The 8275-nt window shown below is 44.1% G+C and overlaps 1 pseudogene; it reads right to left on the minus strand.

Annotated features, from left to right (window-relative positions):
* Positions 1-4774: 4774 nt before the first annotated feature.
* LOC143022163 (uncharacterized) overlaps positions 4775-8275 on the minus strand; it is a 4272-nt pseudogene continuing 771 nt past the window's right edge.

An 8275-nucleotide genomic window follows, 5' to 3' on the forward strand; every position in this document is an offset into this window, starting at 1 on the left:
ATTTGGAAATAAGCATCCTGGAGGTCCAGCGACACCATGAAGTCACCTTCCCTGATAGATACCCTTACGGCCTCTGGGGTGTCCATTCGGAACTTCGTCAGGGAAAGGAACTTGTTGAGAGGAGACAGATCGATGACTGGTCTCCACCCCCCTGTTCCCTTTGCTACGAGGAATAGCCTTGAGTAGAACCCCGGGTCCGGAGTCGAGACTTCCTCTAGAGCTCCTTTCTGAAGCATAGCGGAGATTTCCTCCGCTAGGGCCCACCCGTGATCCGAGTCCGGATGGTAGTTGCCGACTTGGATGGGATAGGGGAAGAGGCTGGGGATGGCGTGAAAAGGAAGGCGATAGCCTGCCTTGATGACCCGGATGATCCAGTCCTCCGCCCCGGCTGCCTCCCATGCCCTCCAGCAGAGAGAGAGGCAACCTCCTATCCTGTGCGGGAGGGTGTGCGAGTTCCTAGAATTTTCTGCGGTGGGGTCCAGAGCCTCTATGATGTCTGCGCCCCTGTTCTCTATTGGGAAAGGGGCAGGGCTTTCCCATCTGTGCTTTCGACTTCGAATAGGGGGTGGCCTGTCTTCCCTCTTGGGGAGATGAAAAGGCTGCCTCTGCGTCTGAGAGGACCGAGGGGTCGATGGGGGGTTGGTCCTTGGCCTCGAGCTAGGGACGGCTGTTCTCTCGATGGCTCTGTTGTGCATCAACTGGTTTGCGCTAGTGATTGCCGAGTCCACCATTTCCGGGGGAATCAGCGTGTAGGTGAGAAGGGGGGCCCTCTTCAAAGGAGCATAAATCTCTCTGAGGAGGGGGTCACTGGGGTCCCTGAGGATGGTGTCTCTCCTGCGGGACTCAAAGTTGGCCCAGGACGTTGAGAGACAGGAAGCCTGATGCTTCAGGGCTCTGCTTGCGCTTTCCAATAGAGCCTGGAGGTCGCATTCTTCCTGGGGTTGTAGTTCGGGTAAGAACTCCCTTACCGAGGCAAGGAGGCGTTCCAGCCAGGAGTTCACCGCCAGGGACAGAGCCAGTGATTGAATGTTGTCGCTGACTTCCCTGCCGGAGAGGAGGACGCTTCTTCTGCATAGCGATTCCGCGTCCGCTTTAACCAGCTCTGGTAACCTCGCCGGGATTGAGGCTGCTCTGAGGGTTGTCCCCGATGGGGTGTAGAAGCGCTTCTGGTGTTCCACTGGAACCGGGAGACAACGTGCCTTCTCGGTTGTCCGTTTTGCGAGAGCATCGGAGGCTTGGGTCATGGTTCTCGCTGTCTGCGTACTCCATAGAAGGTGGATTGGAGGAGGCTGCGCTTTCAGTGAGTTGCCCGTCATGAAGATCTCTGACTCGAATGTGGCTTCCTCTTCTTTCGGGGGGCCCAGTCGATTCGCTCTCCGAACTCTCACGAGGATGTCTGAGAAGGAAGGTTTGACCACCATCAGGGATTCCGACTGGGAATCAGGAGGGGAAAGGGAACGTGTCCCCACAGCGCTGTGGACATCGTCGTAGGAGGGGTCTGCACGGTCAGAGAGGAACCTCGCGCTTAAAGTAACCCGATATATTAGTATTCTCATAGCTAAAGAATACAGTACAGTACCATCATATATGCAATTACATCAGATGAAGTTGCAGTAAGCTGTTCTGCACTAGCTTCAGACCTTCCACCATGATGCAGTTTCTTGCCGTTTTGCTTCCAACCCAGGCAGTAAGCAGGGAAGAAGGATGGCAGTTCATTCACAGTAAGCTAAGATAAGAGAGATAAATTGGTGATGGATAGGTGAAAGGTGGGTGCATGTCTTGAATAGCCACCCCCTCATAAGAAGAAATGACTGGTATACAGTGAACCCTAAATTGCCAAACTCAAAAATGTTACTCTGAATTAACAATTTTCTCCTAGGTGACAAATACACAAGTAAATGTAATGCTAACAAAAGAAAAATATATATACAACACTTAGTTTAAACATGGTGAACATTTGCACAGTACTATATAGCACCTAGAGCAGGACACTACATTAACCACACATCACATACATGAGATTTGCAATTAATGGTGATATGGTTGAACCATATCACCATTAATTGGAAATCTCATGAACCACTAATGCTGCAATACATTACCAATTAATAAATTTGAATCTATAAAATGACAGTAAGGTGGTTTACTTGAGCAATATAACGATGATGACGATAAGCCATGCAGTATGTGATGTGTGGTTAATGTAGTGCCCAACCCTTGGTGCTATATTGTATAGTACTGTGCAAATGTTCACCATGGTAAATAGTTTATAATAGATGCTTAGAAAATTAGTGAATTTAATGAATTAGGAAGTTGTGACCTAACCCTCAGCAGTTTGGGGGAGAAGGGGGATCCACTGTATGCATGTGTACCTCCCTCTTAGTTGCTTTGATATCGGGTAAACACATCCTCATCCATGAGGAGCTAAGATGAGAGTGAAATAAGGATGGTGGACCAGAGTGAAGCAGGTGGGTGTGTTCCTCAACAGACAACCTACCTTGTAAGGGGGAAGAAGATCTTGATGTATTGATATGGGTACACAGAAACAAAGATCTTAAAGTATTTCATTGGTAGTACAATTCTGGGGTTTGTAGGCCCAGAATTACCAATGCCCTTTGTGAGGGGCACCGTCCTAGCCTCCCAATAGAGGGGAGTGTGTGACGTTAAACCATATCACAATTCTGACCCAGGGCAGTGGGCAGGATACAGTGATGACCTGTCATCCTTAAGAAGCCAAGTTGAGAGGGAGGAAAGGGTGGTGGATGGGAGTGAAATACTGCTTGCCTTTTGACTTAGCTGCTTCCCTTACAGAAGACAGGGGTAAATGGAGAATGGTTGTATATGGATGATGTGATCCATGAGGTGGAATGAGTGGGGGTGAGGGAGTATGTTTGAGAAAATTTGACACAGCCTGAAGGGATTTCTCCCCATCTCCTTTTCTGCATGAGGGGACAGAGAGGGGGGGGTCACTGGTTTAATGAAGCAGCCTTGCTGTGTCTTGTAACTCTGCTTCTGACCCAGGGCAGTGGGCAAGATGCAGGGATGATCTGTCATCCAGGAGGTGCCAAGATAAGAGGGAGGGGAGTGGAGTGTGATAGGGATGGAACAGGTGGGAGTATTTTTAATGCCTTGGTTTTTTGGCTACCTACCTTATAAGGGGGAAACAAGCCTTTGGTAGTATTTCCAAGGAGGAAAAAGCCCTTGGCATATATATATATATATCAGTTTTGTTCGTAAGGATACAAGTACTAGTGATGACTACAATATAAAACCTAGGAGTCGAGAAAAGAGGGAGGGAGGAGTAGTGAATAGGAGTGGAGTGGATGGGGATGAAATAGGTGGGAGTGGAACTATGCTTTTTAACTTTGGCTACCTCCCTTGTTCCCTGCCACTCTGCTCAGGTGTAGGGCAGTGCATCATGACATCTATGCATAGCAAGAGCCGATTTGCATCAACATACATATACCAAAGACTTTCTCCCCCTTACAAGGGAGGTAGCCAGAGTCAAAAGGCATAATTCCACTCCCATTTACCACCCCTCCCTCCTAATTTTCTTGGCTATTCCTGGATGACGGGTCATCCCTGCATCTCGCCCATTGCCCTAGGTCAGAAGTAATGCAGCAACACATATCATATCCACAGCAAGGGCTGCTCAGACAGTCTAGAGAACAACAACTTATGTAAATCCAGCCTTGGTTCCTCAGTGCTTTATAAACTGTCAAACTTCCCACAAGTCTGAGATCATTTCTATTGGTGGATTTCAGTTTACTATTTCAGCGGCTTTGACCCATCGTTTTTCACTCATATTTCCGAAATAACCATTCACATCAGCATGATATATTAGCACAGACTAATTCACACCCTGCTCTAATTTTCGACATTATAGTGCATTGACAAGGGTATTAAATAACGGCGTTTACTCTTGATATTAAGTGTGTCGTAGCCAGCACCCGTGAAGTAAATTGAACAAGTGAAGTTGTGATGTCATCACAAACTACCTCACTTATCGCAACCAAGGAGGTGTGGGCGGGTGCTGTGAGAGGGTCCAGATCGTTCGAAAAAGAGTACTGGTCATCGGACAACATACATGAAAGTGTGGAACCTGTCATCATCACCATGGACAGCAATGACGAGGATAAACCGTTTATCCATAGTGGTATGGAATGAAATAAAATGCATGTCTAGTTATTATCATAATTTCCCTATCCATCATATGTATAAACTTGTTATTGAATTCCCTTTCCGGGTGCATGGTAGTCAATTTACATTTTTTGAGAGGAGGAAATGGGGCGGGGAAAGAGGGAAGGGGTGGAGGATGGGATACACGAGGTAATTTGTGACGACGTCACAACTTCACTTGTTCCATTTACTTCACGGGTGTCGGCTGCGAGACATTTGATGTCGAGTAAATGCCGTAAATACACTTGTGAATGCACTATAACGTAAAAAATTAGGGCAGGGTGTGAATTAAGTTGTGCTAATGTATTATGCTGATGTGAATAGTTATTTCGGAAATATGAATGAAAAACAATGGGTCAAAGCCGCTGAAATACCTAGTAATTGAATTTCTATACTTTGACCATTTAACCCTTCTGATGTGACAATTTCCTCCATCAGAACAGACTTTTTTGATCTTCCTTCAATTGATGAAATCAAACCGTTAGCTTGTGGAACTTGCTATATCAAATGGCCAGATTTCATCTAAACCAACAAACTGCAGCAAACCAATTTCTTGGCCTTGTTCACCCACAAATAGGATATAAAAACATGGAACTAGTGACTATTTTTTATGCACACAAAGTAGAGGTTACATCCTCAAATTACAACCTTACACTAATATATACTCTGTATATAAGTATACCCAAATGTAAATATATACTCTGTATATACAACCTTACAAATCTACCAGGTCACCGGAGAGGAGACATTGTGACTAACACATGAACAAGTCTGGAAACAGTTCACTGAAGCAAGAGTCAATGTCAAGCTCGGCCATATCAGTTTTACTGCTTGGAACTGGGGAGGTGGGCATTGGAGATGGGACGGATTCATAACCCGACTCTGATCCTGACACCGATCTTGGTCCTGTGGTCAGTTTGTCCGAATCTTGCAAGAAAAACAGGATTTCTTCTTTGGTTATGGGAGACGATGACCGTGCAGGCGAGTGGGGCATACCCTGGGCAACAGCCTGGTTTGTAGAAGACCAGTCTTTCAGTTCAACGTTCATAAAATCTTGGAGACCATTTAGAACTTCTGAATCTTTCTGTTCAACAGAATCTTCAAGCTTGATTGTAACTCCTTCTGGTGACATCTGGGTAATTTGTGGGGTAAGAGAAGCTAGTTTAAGGATGTCTTGTTCCACATTAACAAAATCGAAGTTTCCCAGACCCTCGTCGTATTGTGTGCTAACATAGTCATGGTCAATAATTATTTCTTGGCTGGGTTCCATGACTTCTGATGAGCCCCCCACCAGGGAAGTTGAAGTACTCTCTTTTTCACTGGAAGAGAGTTGGACATACTGGCTTTGGCTGGTGAGGTCTCCTCTACTGCTCTTGCAACCGCTACTCCTGAGGCTACCATGGGAACTACCATTGATATTACTGCCACTGTTGCTACTGCTGACATCCATTGGGACCACAGAGATGAAAGAATGAGGACCCTGACAACTGCCTCCGCTGCCACTGCCTTCTGCTGAGGATTAGGTTCTGCTGACCTAACAGTGGCATCAGAGACAGGGGTCGCCATCCCCTCACCTACTTGACCCTGAACTGAGGAGCTAAACTGTGACTTGCATGTACAACCTGCTAGACGTGCCTGGAGCTCCTGGTTCTGCTGTGTAAGTAAATCATTTTGAGCCTTTAGCATTGTGTTCAACTTTGATAGTGCTCCCATCTTTTTCCCCATTTCTGACAGCTCTATCTCCATCTCATCCATTCGGGCTTTTTTCCTGTCACGCGCAGTTTGTGCCGCAACCCTGTTCTTCAGTTTTCTGTAATAAAAAGAAACAAGATTAAGAAATAATGTCCTGTATTCGGAACAAGATAAAAATAAATATAAGATAACATCAAGAAAAACTCAAGTTTTTGAAACATTTTTTATGCACTTTGGTGGTCTGTCTGCCCCTTCCATAAATCTAAAATTTTGTAAAAATGTAACATTTGTGGTGCAAGTTTCCAAGTCACCAGCAAAGGATACCAGTTGCTCATTGTTTCCTTGTATGGAAAAAGTGTCACTCATCAAGATAAAGGAGAGGGTGCTGGCAAGTTTTAAGGCAGGCTACACTTCTTATTACAGAATACTGAATATTAGACTTCATCTTGTTAATAATAGTGCTAGACTTCAAGTAAAATCAACAGGAGTGTACTTTCTGGAGTGACATTCATCCACTAATTGCCAATATAGAACCCAAATTATGTAAAGTTTTCTCATGATCATGAAAGGGTACAAATTGAAACTACTGACATCTGTATTTGAAATGCATTACTGTTTAAAAATTGGATAAATTTAGAGCTCTAGTTAGTAATTATTCCTGTCATTTTTTTTCTAATATTCAAACAAATTACATCCCCAATTATCACCTAAAACCCTATATTAGTTAAAACTTCAGGTATTCTCCTGTTCCGATACTTAATGCATCAATTCTGATATCAAGTTTAAATTCAATGTACTTTCAAAATAACAATTGATGCAAGGCTGTGAGGGGGCAGGGAATGGGGAAGTAGGGAGTGGACACGTGAATGATATTTTGACAGTCAGAGGGGATTTCTACCAATCTTTTCTTTTCCTGCACAAGGAGGGGGGGGGGCAATGCATTAAGTGAAACTGCTTTGCTGTGAATGTATGGCGTCTTGCTGCATTGCTTCCGACCAAGGGCAGTGGGTGGTATACAGGGATGACCTGTCATCCACGAGAAAGGGTAGTGGATGGGAATGGGTATGTGCCTCGACTTTGATGCATTAAAGCACAACATATCTCGTTTCTGACCACAAATCAATAAGCTGCGGAAAGTGATATACTACCGAGTGGAGTGTGATGCTATCTTCAAGACATGTTTGTGTTGTCTGTCCAGTACCATACAATCACATTCCCTACCTACAATAGTATCAATGACCTCTAAGGATGCTATATGCATACCCCATACAATGTAGGGTTAGGATTTTTATATAAATTTTCACCAATAAAATTCTATTACATTACTGAGAAAATTAATATTTTTCTATTGCTATATTTAGGTGTGGGCTTTTTCCCCCTTGCAAGGGTGGTAGCCAAAGTCAAGGACATAAATTCATTCCAACCCATTTCAGCCCCACATACTCTACTCCCATTCACCACCCCTCCCTCCCGCTTCACTTGGCTCCTCCTGGATGGGTCATCCCTGCATCTTGGCCTTTGCCTTGGTGATTAAGCAATGCAGCAAGACACAGCACATCCCCAGCAAGGTCATTTCCCTTAATTAGTGACACCCCCTTTCCATCCCCCTATAAAAAAAAATAGAAATGGGCTGCATCAAAACATTCACACATACTCCCATCTACCCATTTCAAAATTAATAAAACCAATCTGAAAACTGAACCAATACCCCTATTTCTCTTGAAAAAGACCAACAGCTTCATTGGTGACAGCCACCAGTCTGGCACACAAGTCACTTAAATTATTTCATCTGTCTGGACATGGTTAATTAATTTGGGGAAGTTCCTCTGTCCAGGCCTGTGTGTTAATACTGTCTTCATGCTAGATGGTGACTTGAATAGTCATGCAATCTTGGCTAATTGGAGGGATTTTTCTGGCATGTCGATGTAAATATCTATCAAACCTAACCCTTTGCCATACTTTATTGTAACACCAATATCCTCTCCCTCACAGTTTCCAAAAGGGTTCACATTGCATGAATATGTGGCTCAACTTTTGTTTTATATTGAAAGTACTCGTGTATTCATTTAAATAAGCATCTTAAAAAATATATTGTCGAGACTAATGACCACCCAAGATAACTTCATCTTCAGAAAACAAATTAAATTGGAAACTGACAAGTAGGTTGGGGTATACAGCAAACCGGTTCACATTGACAAATTTACCGATTAAACAAGTTTCCCCATGCTTGCCTAGATGAAACAATGGCATTTTTTTTTTTTATCAACTTTTCCTACATTCAATACTGACAGATGGAGAAATTGTTTGTTGATGGGGGTTTCCAGGTAGCCTGTGCCCTTCTGAACAAACACCCGCTTGCGCTAATTTGTGGCTTTGCTATAATCCACAGGGATTGAAAATCATA

The sequence above is a fragment of the Oratosquilla oratoria genome, chromosome 44 (genome assembly GCF_046742065.1).
Source record: "Oratosquilla oratoria isolate Oo_2021 chromosome 44, ASM4674206v1, whole genome shotgun sequence".
NCBI lineage: Eukaryota > Metazoa > Arthropoda > Malacostraca > Stomatopoda > Squillidae > Oratosquilla > Oratosquilla oratoria.